Source organism: Lolium perenne, chromosome 6, assembly GCF_019359855.2.
Source record: "Lolium perenne isolate Kyuss_39 chromosome 6, Kyuss_2.0, whole genome shotgun sequence".
In the NCBI taxonomy this organism is placed as follows: domain Eukaryota; kingdom Viridiplantae; phylum Streptophyta; class Magnoliopsida; order Poales; family Poaceae; genus Lolium; species Lolium perenne.
In genome coordinates this window covers 273381031-273399156 of record NC_067249.2, presented here as the reverse complement: position 1 = coordinate 273399156, position 18126 = coordinate 273381031, and the positions used below count along the sequence as shown (strand labels likewise).

The window sequence follows — 18126 nt, the reverse complement described above, 5'->3', positions numbered from 1 at the left end:
GCTTCCGCCTCACCCTCGGCACGTACAACATGCCGGAGCTGGCAGCGCACGCTTACGACGCGGCCGCGTGGCGATTTCGGCGGCCACGGCGCGACATGAACTTCCCGGACGTCGAATCGCTAGAGGAGGCGGAGTTCCTCGCGCCAGCGCCATGCCTCGTCAACGAGGAGGACCGTCGCCGCCACCACCAGGTGCAACGTTGGATCACCATCGCCGAGCACGACGAGGAGTTGATGCGCCAGTGGAGGGCGCAGTTCCCCAGCGACGTCGACAACACTGACGCGTTCTTCGCTGACCTCAGGGCACAGCGCAGGTCCGATAGGCGTCACCGTCGGGCCGTCGCCGAGTTCGAGCTCGACAACCCGAATACAACTTGGGCCGACAACGACCCTCGATGGGACGACATTTGGACCGAGACAACCTCCGACGACGAGTAGACTAGACTAGTCGTTTATCTATTTAATTGTATTTTCAATGTTTTAGAGACTATGTTCGATCTTCTATGTTCTATCAAAATGTGTAACCTTTAGTCCAATTTTCAATTAACAAATTTGCCATTTTCATTTTCTGTCGGTGGGATAAGGACGCATGTGTAACCGGGACTAAAGTTGTCGGTGGGATAAGGACGCATGTGTCCTTTAGTCCCGGCTGGTGGGTGCAACCGGGATAAGGACGCATGTTTCCCGCCAAGACGCCGCGCGGGAAAGTTTCCCGCCTACAGGCCTCTATAAATAGCACCTACGTCCCCGTCTCCCACTTCACTCACCAAACCCTAGCCCATTTCACAATGCCCCCAAAGCCGCACCCGCCGCCGGTGGAGGTGGACCCACAGCTCGCGGAGATAGAGGAGTGGGAGGAGGTTCAGCAGCTGCGGTAGGAGGCGGCAGCCAGGAGGGCAGCAGCAGATGAGGTGGATCCGCAGCTCGCGGAGATAGAGGAGTGGGAGGAGGTGGCGCTAGCAGCTACCATAGAAGCATTTGAGAGGCAGAGTCTCTAGGAGCTGCATAAGCGGCGGCGTGTGGCGGAGCTGGATAGTGAGGAGATGCATAAGCGTCGTCATGAGGAAGAGCTGCGGTAGGAGGCGGCAGCCAGGAGGGCAGCAGCGGATGCGCAGAAGAACTAGTCGAAGTCGTTATTTAAGTTTAAATTTAGTTAACATATCTAGTTAAATTTCAATAAAATCGTTGTCATTGTTTTAGTTTAAATTTAGTTAAAGTAATATGAACGAGCCTTATCTGGGGTGGTGGCTTTCGACCGAGATGGTGGGTTAGTTTATATACCTCTTTTATCCTGGGTGGGTGCTCAAACCGGGACAAAAGATGGGGGGCTTAATCTGGGATGGTGGCTTTCGACCGAGATAGTGGGTTAGTTTATATACCTCTTTTATCCCGGGTGGGTGATCAAACCGGGACAAAATATGGGGGGCTTAATCTAGGGGAGGCTTATCTGGGGGAGGCTTATCTGGTGTTAGATGTCTTAGATGGCCAACCGTCTTAGACATCTTCGGAAGCTCCGCCCGAGGGAACTCTTCCCGCAAGCAGGACTCCCGCCCGGAAGCTGCTAGTATATATACACCCAATTCTTATCCCCAACCCTCTCTCTCCATGAACAGTACCTGAGCGTCCTTGTCCTCTAGTTTTGCCCGGCGCCTCTCCCCTTCTCCGCCGGCGGCTCGGCTGCTTGGCGTGGGGATGGGAGAGGAGGCCTGGGCTATAGTGTAGATACTAGGTTTAGAGCTAGGTTGAGTCTAGGTGTAGGGTTTGTTCCCGAGTTTGGCGTCGTGCCTGAGTGGAGTGCTCCCAGCGTTTGGTCGCGCGCCGCTGGGGGATGGCCGGCCTTCACCTTACTTCAGCATCCATGGCGGCTGGTGGGGTGTCTGGAAGGCGACCAGATCTCCGTTAATAAGCGTGCGCTGTTACCTCCTTTGCTCGAGGTGGTTTCCGGGTCTGTGATGGCCGGATCTGGAGCTCTGTCTCTCTTTCTTGGCCTTCTTGGTGAAGGAGATGAGGAGAGGAGGGCGGAGGTTCCCCGGCGCTCGGCTCGGCCGGGTTGTCTGCGTGAAGCTGTTTCCATTCTCGGAGATCCCAAGCGACGGCTCGACTGCGTCGTTGCTACCTTCGGCCAAAGGGGCCACTCCGAGCACAGGCAAGATGGTGACCTGTGGTGCTTCTTCCTCCATTTCGAGAGGATCTTCTTTGATCTCCATGCAGGGATACTCGCTGGCTTCGCCCCAAGTGGTTTAGTCCCCGGTGGCGTCGCTAGTGCATGCGTCTGGAGATCTTGCTGGTGCAGCGGTGAAGACATAGGACCTGATCGCGTTTACTTCTTAGTTTCTGAGGTCCTGTTTGCATATTCTGAGGGCTTGGTTGTACTTCTTTACTTTCTAAGGGTCCTCGTTGTAATTTGTACACCGCATTAATACAGCTTCCAGGCCCTTCGGGGTCTTACCCGTCCAAAAAAAATATATACACCCAACAACCAGTAGCTCAGGGTACAAGAGGAGGGTTCTCATTATTACATAAATGTAGAGATTGTCTTGGGAACTATTAAGAATACATTATTACATTACAGATTTAAATATCGCCAACATCGCCATCTAGTGCTGTGGTTTTCTTCTGCACCGTAGCCATGGAGAATCTTCATCATTTAGCAAGATGCTTGGGTCAATTTCCACCGTGAAGGGTGGAATTTCTTTAAAATTATTATAATCTTCTGACATGTCTGTCTTGTCATCCACTCCCACGATGTTTCTTTTCCCCGAAAGAACTATGTGGCGCTTTGGCTCCTCGGTTGATGTATTCTTTTGTTGATTTCTTTTTCTCGTTTTGCTAGACATGTCCTTCACGTAGAAAAATTGAGCCACCTCGTTGGCTAGGACGAATGGCTCGTCCATGTACGCAAGATTGTTGAGATCCACTGTTGTCATACCGTACTTATCGTCTACATGTACCCCGCTGAGCTTCACCCATTTGCACCGAAACAAAGGGACCTTAAAAGTAGGTCCATAGTCAAGTTCCTCTATCTCCTCTATGTACCCATAATATGTGGTGGTCTGTCCATTCTCGTCTTTTGCATCGAAGCGGACACCACTGTTTTGGTTGGTGCTCTTTTTATCTTGGGCGATCGTGTAAAATGTATTCCCATTTATCTCGTACCCTTGGAATGTACATATGTTTGAAGATGGTAACCTGGCCAACAAGTACAGCTGCTCTCCAACAGTGGTGTTACTCATGAGATGTGTTTGCAACCAACTGCCGAAGGTCTTCATGTGTTGACGTGTAATCAAGGACTCGGGCTGGCCCGGGTTTACTTCTCGTACAACATTCTTGTGTATCTCGATGTACGGAGCCACCAAGCTGGAATTGTATAGAACTGTGTAGTGTGCTTGATTGAAAGAAAGCTTGTCCCTGCACACCGTTGCTTTCCTTCCTAGTCTGCCTTTTCCAGTCAGCCTCCCCTCATACCGAGATTCAGGAACACCAATCGGCTTAAGGTCAGGAAGAAAGTCAACACAAAACTCAATGACCTCCTCTGTTCCGTAGCCCTTTGAGATGCTTCCTTCTGGCCTAGCGTGGTTATGAACATATTTCTTTAAGACTCACATGAACCTCTCGAAGGGGAACATATTGTGTAGAAATACAAGACCAAGAATTCTAATCTCATCAACTAGGTGAACAAGGAGGTGCATCATAATATTGAAGAAGGATGGTGGGAACAACAACTCGAAGCTGACAAGACATTCGACCACATCAACCTGTAACCCTGACAAACTTTCTGGATCCATTACCTTCTGAGAAATTGCATTGAGGAATGCACATATCTTCACAATGGCTAATCGAACATTTTCTGGTAGAAGTCCCCTCAATGCAACCGGAAGCAATTGTGTCATAAGCACGTGGCAGTCATGAGAATTTAGGTTCTGGAATTTTTTCTCCTTCATATTTACTATTCCCATTATATTTGACAAGAAACCAGACGGGACCTTGATACTGAATAGGGCTTCAAAAAAGATTTCCTTCTCTTCTTTGGTAAGAGCGTAGCTGGCAGGCCCTTGAAAGTGCCCTGGATGATTGCCGTCTCGTCCTTTATGACGTTGCTGGTCCTCCCATGCTTCTGCTGTATCTTTTGTCTTCCCATACACGCCCAGAAAACCTAGAATATTCACACAAAGATTTTTCGTCAGGTGCATCACGTCGATTGCAGAGCGGACTTCCAGGACTTTCCAATATTCTAGCTCCCAAAATATAGATTTCTTCTTCCACATGGGGGCATGTCCGTCAGCGTCATTCGGAACAGGTTGTCTGCCTGGACCCTTTCCAAAGATTACATTTAAATCTTTGACCATCTCAAATACATCAGCACCACTACGGGGGACAGGCTTCGAACGGTGTTCTGCCTCGCCATTGAAATGCTTGCCTTTTTTCCTTAGGGCATGCCTGCGCGGAAGAAAATGGCGATTGTACGGGTACACATTTTTCCTACTTTTTTCCAAATATTTACTTTCAGTCTCATCTAAAAAGTGTGTGCATGCATTGTATCCCTTATTCGTCTGTCCTGAAATGTTACTAAGAGCAGGCCAATCATTGATGGTTACGAATAGCAACGCTCGTAGGTTAAATTCTTGTTCGGTGTGCTCATCCCACACACGTACACCTGGTTCGGCCCACAACTCCAAAAGTTCATCAACTAATGGCCTTAGGTACACATCAATGTCGTTGCCGGGTTGCTTTGGGCTTTGGATAAGCACTGGCATCATAATGAACTTCCGCTTCATGCACAACCAAAGAGTAAGGTTGTAGATACATAGAGTCACGGGACAGGTGCTGTGACTGCAGCTCTGCTCCCCAAAAGGATTCATGCCATCTGTACTTAGACCAAACCATAAGTTTCTTGTCTTACCTGCAAAATCCGGGAACTCTCTCTCGATGTTTCTCCACTGCCGACCATCAGCGGGGTGCCTCAACATCGCGTCTTTCTTACGTTCTTCCATGTGCCATCGCAACAACTTGGTGTGCTCTTTGTTTCTGAACAAACGTTTCAACCGTGGTATTATGGGAGCATACCACATCACCTTCGTAGGAACCCTCTTCCTGGGTGGCTCGTCCTCAACATCACCAGGGTCATCTCTTCTGATCTTATACCGCAATGCAACGCATATCGGGTATTTATTCACATTCTCGTACTTCTCACCGCGGTAGAGGATACAGTCATTAGGGCATGCATGTATCTTCTGCACATCTAATACTAGAGGGCAGGCAAACTTCTTTGCATCATACGTACTGGCGGGCAATTCGTTCTTTCTTGGAAGCAGCTTCTTTAATATTATCAGCAATTTTTCAAATCCCGAGTCAGTCACACCGGCCTCTGCCTTCCATTTCAGCAATTCCAATATGCTACCCAGCTTTTTCTGTCCATCTTCACAACCGGGGTACAACAATTTTTGGTGGTCCTCTAACATCTTGTCGAACTGCAACCTCTCCTTATCGGTGCCACAATCTCTCCTTGCATTAGAAATGGCCCGACGAAGATCATCATCACCAGGATCATCTGGTGCCCGTTCTTCACCTCCTTCTTCTTCATTGTCTTCCATTGCGGTATCATCGTATTCAGGGAACATAGATCGGTAGTTGTCATCGTTATCTTCTTCATCGCCGTCTTCCATCATAACCTCTTCTTCTCCGTGCTTGGTGCAAACATTATAGCCGGACATGAATCCGTGCCGAAGCAGGTGGCTCTGAATGTCTCTTGAGCAAGAGTAATCCTTCTCATTCCGACATTTCAGACATGGACAACAAATAAAACCTTGCTTCGACTTGTTGGCCTCGGCCACAAGCAGGAAAGATTTCACGCCCTCTCTGAAAGCGGGATCGCATCGGTTACCGTACATCCATTGATGACTCATCTGCACCATAAGTACAATTATGTATCAAATGCAATCACCATGCTGAAATTAGTATTGTGCGGTCTATATATACGAGAAAATAGTTGACCAAAAAGAGGAGAAATCTTATTAAATAAACTCAAGTGGCATCCTCGCAAACATTTCATCAAACACCTCTTGTGCACATGAAGAAAAAAAAAGCTAGCATAAACCTCCACCTTCCACCACCAAGGAAAAAAAATGTAGGAAGCTGGGGGGGCTGGCTGTGTATATATAGGTCTGGACCTTTTGTCCCGGTTTGTGGCTCAAACCGGGACAAAAAGGGCTGCCAGCAGGCCGCAGAAGGCCTCAGACCCTTTTGTCCCGGCCCGATCCACCACCCGCGACAAAAGGTTCCTAAAGAACCGGGACAAAAGGCCCCGTGCACTCCAGCTGGCTTCGGGGCGACGTGGCCTGACCATTTGTCCCGGCTCTAGACTGGGCCGGAATAAAAGACCTGGACGGAAGGCCAGTTTTCTACTAGTGTTGGCTCGCCGGAGATGTAGCTGAACGAAGGACTCCGACGAGAGTGTGGCGTGCTTGTTGCGTTCGTCGGGACGATCTATCCTTGCCTTGTTGATTTTTTGTGTTTTAAAATGTGTAGTCGTCTCGTGTCCTACTTTTATGAGGCAAAAGAATCTGTACGTGTTTGGACTCTAAACCTAGTAAAACAGTGTTGGATCGTTAGGTCTATATTTGGATACAAACTCTCATGAACTGGTCCATATATATCGTGTACGTGTCTGCATTTTCTTTCCAGGTTTTTCTTTTTCAATGTAGGGTGCAACTGTGGTAACATTTACCTCAGCCACAGACACGATGTCACTATAATAGCATCCCACCGGGTGCCCCAAAGCCCCCCAAACAGCCTTTTGAGGCTCAGGCCCAAATTCACCTGTACCGATGACCCCTAAACCGTGCCGGCGTGTAGAGCCACCCGATAAACCAACCAGCACTCTTGTGCCGGCCCTGTGGCTCGGAGGTCGAATGGAGGGCACCGGCAACGCGCGACACGGTGAAAAAGCCCCACGGGCCCGGCGTGGCAGCGACCGCGGGGAATCTCTTCATTCCCCGCGCCAGACGCGTGACGAAGACACCGGGTGGATGGACTGAGGAAGCGTGGGCGATAGAGTTGTTGAGGAAATCCATCGCCGACCGCAACGCCCATCGCAAGGATGCCTTGGCAAAAAGTAGGCGAATGAGCAGGCGGCGTATGATGCCGTGTACTACAAGGAGGAACGATGGTCTGGCGAGATCGTCCACGCAGCGGCTGCGGGGACACAACACAACACGAGCGCGGTGCAGAAAACCTCAACTTCGTCACCGGCCTAATCCTGCGAGGGTTTCGTCTCGCATCCTCCATAGCGCCGCTTCTCCCCTAGATCGGCGATAGCGAGGTCGCGCACGGTGAGGACGCCGTGTTCTTGCCGATGACCACTACTCATGCGCCTCGTGTTTGTCGCCCCGGACTCGGCGTCAACCTGAACCACTCCTTCACCTTGACGTCGTTGACGATGCGTAGGGCGCCTATATTCTTCTGGGATGGCCTTGACATGGGCAGCAACACCGCCGGTCGTTGTTTGTTAGGCGGTGGCGGCTGGTGCGGCGACGAAGGCCCCAATGGCCAGCATGTGTTCGACGATATGCCCGGCTCTCATGACACCGCCGATGAGGTATGAGTTAACTCAAAAATTGCTTCTTTTGCATTGGATTGCATGCAAATGGACGACTTTGATAGATTAGCTTCAATTGGTCGGTGTCCTAAAGTTAGTCCACTTGGCCGGCTTTGTACACTCAGTAATAAGTTTTTTTTCGTAGGCCGATGGATGCCAACATATTGGTCGGCATTCGAGGCCTAGGTGCTCCATCAGACGAGGACATGGACGCACCCTCGGGGAGGAGGAGGAGGGCGACGATGATGGCTCAGAGACGGAAGCACTAGATGTTGACACGGCCAAGAAGAAGGGGTCAGAGTCATTCGATGGAGCACACTTGAGGATCTTTGCGTCACAGACGCATGAAAGGCTATCAGCCTAGACCCTATCACCGAAGCCCAACATGTGTGGGAACCTATTGGACGAGGATATACCATCAATTCAGCGAACGTAAAATCTTCGGTTACTACAAGAATGTGGTCATGAACCGCATCGAGAGTGCAATGTCACATAGGTGGGATGTCATACAACCGTTGGTCAACAAGTTACATGCCTTCCTTACTACGATTGAAAATAGGAAGGAGAGTGGGAAAACAATGGTGAATCACGTAAGTTCATGCCTTCTCATCTAGATGTCATGCATTGGTTGTTTACATTTTCTAATGTTGTTTTCATTTTGTAGTTGAAGTATGCTCTATTCTATCATGTATAGGAAGTGGAGCAAAGGCAAATAATTTGCTCTAATGCATGTCTTCGCCAAGTTTAAGAATTGTCCTAAGTGGGAGAAGACCCGACTCACCCTCAACAACGGCATGGAGGTCATTGATGTGTGTGTGTGGGGGGGGGGGGGCTCAACCCTCGACTGCCTCAGTTGGGTGCCCAACTGGCAACAAGAAAGCCAAGGCCATGGAATGGTGCTTCCTCGTCGAACGCCATGGAAGCATCCATTGACATGCTCATTGCCGAGGTGGTTTCAAGCTTGAAGGATAGAGATGATGAACGGGATAAGAAGAACGAACAAGTCGTCGCAATCCGTGGTGACCAAGATGAAGGAAGATTCCAAGATCTTGACGACCGAAACTTCTACCTGGATGATGATGCAAAGGCGTGGTATAGGATGGTCTAGATCGCATCATGAAGGAGATGATGGCAGCATTGGCGCCAGAGACGACGCGCCGGCGATGCATCAACCACTAGCGACACAAGTTCCACCTTCGACACCTAAGCAGCCAGCACCGACTGTCATCGATGACACGCTGGCCTCCTCCATTTGTGCCTCTACCCGATTTGTAATATGATGTGCCAGACTTGGTGGCATTTTGTAGCATTTGATACCTTTGATTTAAATGTGGGCACCTTCGTGGCCTAATTTGAACTATGATTTGGTTTTCCAATTTTATTTGTGACTTTTAATCATTGGGGGATCAATTTAGGCGACGCTGGTGTTGGGGTTCATAGCAGAAAACAAAAAAATTCTAACTAGCGTACTCCGATTGACCAGATCTATCTAAGAGTAATGTTGTAACAGAGATGGTTTCGGTGACGTACCCTTGTAGACCGAAAGCGGTTAACGTTCCGCTAGAACGTGGTTGATGTAGTCGTGCTCGTCGCTGATCTCAGGCTCGAGTTCAATACTCGTCGCACGACGCCGAGTACCGCAAGTGCATCACCTCGTAGGTTTCGCACACGTACGGTGCTCAACGACGACTCCCGGTCTCTGATCTAGCATTGACTAATATGCAAAATAATACTTAAAGTAAACCTTCATGATGTAAATGAAATATATCACCATGTATGACACTTATACTACCATTGATCCCATGTATAAACAATACAACCAAATGTAATAACATGCATAGATTTTCTTGTAGCACTTTTAATCCCTTTACCCCTTTCTTTTACTATCATCCAAACTTAACTTTATTTTTATTCCAGTAGCTCATTCATATTCATTAAGAATACTACATGTGTTGGTCTCTTTATTCAAAACAAAAATGCAAAATAAAAACATAAAAACTAAACATAGACGCTCCAAGTTTACGCAAAAGTAGAATGGTGCCCGAAAAACAAAGTTAAAAGGTGTGCAAATCGAGAGTTTGATATGTCCAGTGGGGTGCCATGGGCATCCCCAAGCTTATGGTTTTGACCATTATTTGAACTACTCCTTGTTTTCCCATCTCTTTTTTGAGTGGATAACATTAGTGGGCACAAAAGATAATATGCATGCTGCCATAAAACCTCCAAATAAAATTTGGTACATAATATTCAGAGAGTGTATTAAGTTTCTATCATTCAAAAAATATCAAAGGACTCATAAATAATCAAATTGAAGCTCAAACAAATGCTTAAAACAACAAAAGACAGAATCTATCCAGAAAAATAGCAGCATCGTAACGAATTTATTTCGACCCCTTAAACATGTTAGGAATTTTTGCTGATTTTTTGCTTACATAGGATGCAAAGTTGTAGCTTTAGTATCTTTTTCATGATTTTAGGAGCTACCAAAAAAATAAAAAAAATCGCACACTAAATAGCAGCATGCAGAATTCAGCAACTCCTCATATGTACTACAACTTTAAAACATCCAAGATTGGTAAAGCATGACACTTTATTACTAAATACAGAGAACAAACCAAAATAAACTATCTTTCTACAGCAAGAACACAAAAAAAACAAAAAAAACTCTCTTGCAAGAGCAAGAGAACAAAAGAAAACATAAACAAAACAAAAACATTGGGTTGCCTCCCGTAAGCGCTTTCTTTATAGCCATATAGTTAGGCTTCATACCTTATTTTTTCCTGATGAGCAAGTGTCACGAGGACACTTTTGCCTCTATACCATAATATTGTTCCTTGGAAAATGTTCCATACACTTCTTGTGTGGAAACTGAAACTTGACATTCCCTTCTTTGGAATCAATGATAGCACCTGTTGTTCTAAAAAAAAGGGCTACCAAGGATTATAAAACTAAAGGTTTTGCTCCCCATGTCCATGACAATAAAATCAACAGGAACAAATGCCATGTGTAATTAAATCATAATATTATCAACTCTACCTAATGCATGCTTTGTAGAATCATCACCAAGTAAGAGATCAATATCACACTTTTCCATTTTCTTATCAAGATCAAGAAAATCATATAATTCTTTAGATAGAACACAAACACTAGATCCTAGATCTAATATAGCACGATAAGTTTCTTTTCCAATAGTAACTTGTATCTTGGGGATCCAGGCATCCCCAAGCTTTGGTGGTATCATAGCTTAATTATTATATCTTTATGTCTTCTTTTTTATAACATGATTAGCTATATATGAACCAAATCCTGTTTGATGAACATTAAAAGATGGATTATTAGCAAAATTTTGCAAGAGAGTAATAAGTTTATTCAAACTACACCTATCAAGATCTAGTAGAGGTTCAGTAATTTTATCACTAAGCATTTTAATTTCCTCTACTTGTTTCTCTTCTACTACCATAATAGATTCTTTTTCTTCTTCTTCATCCATCCTGTTTAATGTTTCCCAAGATCTATCTATTATGTCTTGCATATATTTAATAGTCTCTTCATGAGATTTTTGAGCATGCATAAGGTTCTTAAAAGAAACTATTTCCTTAGTTAAGTGATCTACCTTTTCATTCAAAGCATCATAATTTTCAAACTTAGCAATAAATTCTTTATTGGGCTCTTTTTGAGTATATATGTAAAGGATCTAATGGTATTTTCTAGATCATTAGAAACATTGTTACCACTAGTGTACTTGTTAGGAACATATGGGGGGCTAGAATACGAATAGTTGTAGTTATTACCATACCCATTGTTTCCAACAAGATCTTCCAATGGTACATTATCAATATTTTGCTTAGATATGTAGGAATATATAGCATCAACTTTAGCAGTCAATGGGTCTACTTACTCAACAGAGTTGATTTTCCTAGATGATGTAGTAGGTGCCCTCTTAGAATGCCATTGGCTAAAGTTTTGTAGCATGTTCTCTAAAATAGCTTTAGCTTCAGAAACAATTTTAGTCATGAAAGCACCTCTAGCAGCAGAATCTAACATACATCTAGACATGTAGTTTAAACCATTATAGAAAGAGTGCAAAACAATCAGTTCATTCACTCCATGTGAGGGGCAAGTTCTTAGCATGATTTTAATTCTTTCCCAAGCTGTAGCTACATGTTCATTATCATTTTGCTTGAAAGAGAGTATGCTATTTCTATTTTGCAAGATTTTAACAGGAGGATAGTATTTTTTTAATAAACGGTTCTTTAAGATTTTCCCAAGAGTTGATACTACCATTAGGCAATGACAATAACCAATCTTTAGCTTTTCCTCTAAGTGAGAATGTGAATAGTTTAAGTTTTAACAATATCATTTTACACATTCTCAAATTTTTGCATATCACAAATCTCACAAAAGTCATGTAAATGCATAGATGCATCCTCACTAGCACTACCACCAAATTGTTCTTTATCAATAAGATTAAATAGTCCATGACTAACTTCACAAGAATCAGCTTTTATTTGAGGAGATGTGATAGGATTAGCAATAAATTGAGCATTAGGGACATGTTTGTTCACCCATATTGCAAGGAAAGTAAAGCTACACTAATATTTATGGATTTTTGTGTATAGGAAAAGTAAAGACAAAACTGAAAGGAAACAACTAAAACAAAAATAACAAGAAAGACAAAAACAAAAACAAAGAAAAATTCTTTGCAAATCTAAAGGACAAGAAGAACCCATAGTGGTGCAACCTCCCCAAGCTTGAGAAATTGCAAGGCACCAGAAAATGTCTGACTGTGTTGTGGGAATTGCAGTTGTGGTGTTCCTTGCTTGCTCCCGGGCAACGGCGCCAGAAAATGTCTTGATGACACTATAACAAGTGTGTCAATTCGTTGGGACTCGAAGTGAAGAGTGATGCAGCAAGAGAAATTTTCCCCACAAGGGTGACTTAGGGTTTATATCGAACTCTCGGGGACCAAATGCGAAGCTTCTTCCAACCTCGTCTAGCAACCTGCAAAGAAAAGTCTTAGTCTTGTGCCCCCAACTCCACCATATGGTTGTCAAACACAAGGCTTTGGTATTAGTAAAGTAAAATAACAATAAATAAAATAGTAGAAAGAAAACTAAAACAAGTAAATAAAGATGATTTTTGGGTTTTTGGTTATAGTTGCAAGAAGTAAAGATATTTTTGTATTTTCGAAATTAATTAATGCTAAAAATGTAAAGGCAAGTAAAAGCAAGTAAAAGTTGTTTGTTATGATAAAAAGTGGACCGGGGTTCATGGGTTCACTTATCTACTTTTTCATAAAGGTGTGGTTGCATTAAGAACATGATAGATAATTAAATATTGATGAGATTTTATTATGTGTCGTGATTAGCATTCATATGGGCATCACATCCTACCATAAAGATGATACTACACATGTTACTTATACTCCACTAGAAAGGGATGCACTCTAAGCAATCTAGATTTAAGAATTAACAGAGCATCGCTTTAGATACTTTGACATGATGTTTGAACAACAAATATGCTTCCTTGAATTAAACATATAACAATTGTTGGAGATATGCCCAAGAGGCAATAATAAATTAGTTATTGTTATATCTTTGTGTTCATGATAAATGTTTACATCCCATGCTATAATTGTATTAACCGAAACATTGATACATGTGTGTTATGTAAACAACAAGGAGTCCCTAGTAAGCCTCTTGTATAACTAGCTTGTTGATTAATAGATGATCATGGTTTCGTGATCATGAACATTGGATGTTGTTAATAACAAGGTTATGTCATTGGGTGAATGATATAATGGACATACACCCAAATAAGCGTAGCATGAGATCAAGTCATTAAGTTCAACTTGCTATAAGCTTTCGATACATAGTTACCTAGTCCTTCGACCATGAGATCATGTAAATCACTTACACCGGAAGGGTACTTTGATTACATCAAACGCCATTGCGTAAATGGGTGGTTATAAAGATGGGGTTAAGTATTCGGAAAGTGTGAGTTGAGGCATATGGATCAACAGTGGGATTTGTCCATCCCGATGACGGATAGATATACTCTGGGCCCTCTCGGTGGAATGTCGTCTGATTAGCTTGCAAGCATGTGATTGGATCACAAGAGATGACATACCACGGTAATGAGTAAAGAGTACTTGTCGGTAACGAGGTTGAACAAGGTATGGAGATACCGATGATCGAACCTCGGACAAGTAAAATATCGTGTGACAAAGGGAATCGGTATCGTATGTAAATGGTTCAATCGATCACTAAGTTATCGCTGAATGTGTGGGAGCCATTATGGATCTCCAGATCCCGCTATTGGTTATTGGTCGGAGAGGAGTCTCGACCATGTCTACATAGTTCACGAACCGTAGGGTGACGCGCTTAAGGTTCGATGTCGCATAAGTAGATTCGGAATATGAGATGGAGACCGAAGTTTGTTCGGAGTCTCGGATGGGATCCAGGACATCACGAGGAGGTCCGGAATGGTCCGGAGAATAAGATTCATATAAGGGAAGTTGATTTCTAGGGTTCGGGAAAAGTTTCGGTATTTTGACCAGAGCTTCTAGAAGGTTCTAGAGGGCCACCGGTGGGCCCACCACCCCGGGAGGGGTCACATGGGCGCCACATGGCATGGTGGGTCCTGCCCACTATGACATGTAGGCCCAGGCCGGCCCACCCCTAGAGATAAGATCTATCTCTAATTTAAATGGTTTAAATCTAGAGATAAAATCTATCTCTAATTTAAAGTGTTTAAATTTAGAGATAAAATCTATCTCCAATTTAAAGTGTTTAAATTTAGAGATAAATGAAGAGGTGGGGCCAAGGGGGAAACCCTAGGCCGGCCTCTCCCCTATATAAAGAGGGGAGGGGGTGGCCGGCCACCACAACCCCAACACACCAAACCCTGGCCGCCCCCCTCTCCTCCTCCATAGAGCTGCTCCGGCTTGGCGAAGCCCTGCAGTTTTTCTCCTCCACCACCACCACCACGCCGTCGTGCTGCTGGGATTCCGAGGGGATCTACCACACCTCCGCTGCCCGCTGGAACGGGGAGAGGACGGGCTTCATCGACACCGTACGCACGACCGAGTACGGAAGTGCTGCCGGATTGCAGCACTGGATGATCGACTACATCAACAACGAGACCTAATCTCGTAGGCTTTGGAAATCTTCGAGGGTTAGTCTCACATACATCTCGTTGCTTCGATCTTCATAGATTAGATCTTGGCTTTTCCTAGATTGGATCTTGGTTTTGTTCTTGTTCACGGTAGAAAATTTTTGTTTTCTATGCAACAAACCCATCAGTGGTATCAGAGCCAGGTTTATGCATAGATCTGTTGCACGAGTAGAACACAATGGTTTTGTGGGCGTTGATGCTCTTGTTGTTTTTGGTTAGTGTACTTTGCATCTTGCGGGATGGTGGGATGAAGCGGCCCGGGCTAACTTTACATGACCGCGTCTCATGAGACTTGCTCCACGCTTGACATGCAACTTGTATTGCATAAGTGGCTTTGCGGGTGTCTGTCTCTCCCACCATAGTGAAGATCCAATTTACTCTTTCTATTGACAACACTAGTATCACCGTTGTGGTTCATGTTCGTAGGTAGATTGGATCTTACTCGAAAACCCTAAACCACGTAAAATATGCAAACCAAATTAGAGGCGTCTAACTTGTTTTTGCAGGGTTTGGTGATGTGATATGGCCATGATGTGATGATGATTATATTTGATGTATGAGATGTTCATTATTGTATTATGGCAACCGGCAGGAGCCTAATGGTTGTCTTTAAATTTGTTAAGACCTGCGTGTCTATTCATCTTGTAATAGCTTTATTTCAAGTAGTTGTTATAGTAGCTATAAGTGATAGACAACCATGAAGCGGCGCCATGGACCTTGGTGCAATGCTGGTGATGATGGAGATCATGCTCATGTGCTTTGGAGATGGAGATCAAAAGCACAAGAAGAAAGGCCATATCATATCACATATTATGAATTGCATGTGATGTTAATCCTTTATGCATCTTATATTGCTTAGATCGCGACGGTAGCATTATAAGATGATCCCTCACATTAATATCAAGATAATAAAGTGTTCTCCCCTCGTATGCACCGTTGCTACAGTTCGTCGTTTTGAAGCATCTCGTGATGATCGGATGTGATAGATTCTACGTTCACATACAACGGGTGTAAGCCATGTTGCACGCGCGGAAATACTTGGGTTTGCTTGGCGAGCCTAGCATGTACAGACATGGCCTCGGAACACGGGAAACCGAAAGGTTGAACACGAGTCATATGGATGATATGATCAACATGTTGATGTTCACCATTGAAGCTACATCATCTCACGTGATGATCGGTTTTGGTGTAGTGGATATGGATCGTGTGCCACTAAACAACTATGAGGGATGTTGTATTAAGTGGGAGTTCATTAGTAATTAGATTAAAACATGAACTTATTATCATGAACATAGTCTGAATAGTATTTTGAATTAAATTTGTAGAATTGGCATCCGTTATCTACCATGCGCTAGTCTTGTAATTGAGATAGAAATAATGTTAAGTCTGACAAGTAACTTTACGGACTGGTACCGTATTGTTAAAGAATCAAGATATGATTAAGTCCTAATGCAAACTTTTGGTAAACCTCACGTTGCTGATTCAAAGAGAAATGGTTTCAATTAGTACCTTAAAATCATCTTGTCTCCGTGAAACTTGAAGTTCAAATCCGTTTGAAAAGTAAGGAGTTGGAAATTTTGTTTTCAGAAATAAGCGAGGTATGAGATATATGTGATATCTAAAACCTTATTGCAAGATGATAGAATATAATTTAGTGAGACTACATAAACTCATAAGTTTTATGGGAATGTACGAAGGTTGAAGGCGCTAGGTGTCCCGATCCACCAACTAGTTGGGCACTAACGATATTCACATATCCATGAAGTGATCGTCCTTAGTATGCACCGTTGCTAAGACTCGTCGTTTCGAAGCATCACGTGATGATCGGGTGTTATAGATTCTACGTGTACATACAACGGGTGCAAGCCAGATTTGCACATGCGAATACTGAGGTTAAACTTTACGAGCCTAGCATGTATAGACATGGTCTCGAAAAGACGTCATGATTTGATGGATAAAAATTGTGAGTGAAATTGTTCATCACATTAAAAGGTTACTAATAGTGAAATCCGGAACACTTGTCATGTGATGATCAACTTCAAAGTAAGAACCTCAAGGTTATTGGTATTAGATTAACAAACCTAGAAGTTATTGATGTTGAAGTGTTTTCTGAGAATGAGGAAAGCTAAAAGAGAAACTACAAAAGATTTTGGCAGAAAGAAAGAAAAGACTAGAAAGTCTAGCTCAGGTGTATATATATGATATACATGTTATGAATGTATTCCTTGTTTGGTCACACAATGAAATTCTTGGGTAGATGTACCATATTGGTTGGTATGAAGTGTCATATAAAACAACGCAATACAAGAATACAATGGCCTATGTGACTGACAAGGAATATGGTAGGAATGCACGTATGGAACAAAATAAAGTGTTATTGTGCTCGTCGTTGGCATTCTACCTAGCCCTTCAGATTTATAATAAAGAACTTTATAATTGTTGTTTTGTTCTAGTCAAATGAAAACAATGAGTTGTTCAAATTATGACAGTATTCCATGTACTATGGATAAGTTATTATAAATCTTTATGGTGAAGCACCCATGCATAACACTGACGCTAAAATGCCATAAGGCAAATGATGTGAATTCCACTTATTAGTGGAACCGCCATTTAGGTCATGTTAGAAAGGAACGCATGAAGGAACTCCATGCAAATGGATTTTTGGAGTCATTTGATTTTTGAATCGTTTGGCGCTTGCAAATCTCTTCTAAAGAGAATGACTGAAATACCGTTCATAGGCCAAGAGTTGAACGGGCAACTAACTTAGTGGAAACATACATGATGATGTATGTGGTTCATTAGGCATAGTTGTGTGCGGGAGATTCTTCTACTTCATGAAAACTTTCAACAATGAATTGAGTATATATATGTGGATACATTCGATAAGGAAGAAGTTTGAAACGTTTGAATGGATTCAAATAAATTTCAGCATGAAGTGGAAATCATCGTAATAGAAAAGTCAAATATCTATGATTGGATCATGGTGGAAATATTTGAATTACGAGTTTTAGCGAACATCTAAGAGAGTTATGAAATTGTTCTACAACTCACGTTTCTTGGAGTATCATAGTGATGATGGAGTTTCCAAGAGACGTATCCAAACCTTGTTGGGTTAATGATGAGATAATATGAAATGATGCCATTATATTTTTGTGGATTATGCTTTAGAGACTACCGCTTTTACACTGAATAGAGCATCATCATAATCCGTTGAAATGACACCATACGAGTTATGGCATGGGGATAAACCCTAATAGTCCTTTCTTAAATTTTGGTATGCATAGCACAAGTAAATAAGTTTACAACCAAAATCGGATGAATGTCTTTGTTGGTTATCCCAGAGAATTGATTGGGAAT

The 18126-nt window shown here is 43.5% G+C and overlaps 1 protein-coding gene and 1 pseudogene across 1 annotated transcript in view; one reads left to right on the top strand and one right to left on the bottom strand.

Annotated features, from left to right (window-relative positions):
* The window catches only part of LOC127326849 (uncharacterized), a 152928-nt gene that overhangs the window by 36328 nt on the left and 98474 nt on the right, over positions 1-18126 (top strand). The window lies entirely within an intron of this gene.
* LOC139832764 (uncharacterized) lies at positions 2597-4858 on the bottom strand (annotated as a pseudogene).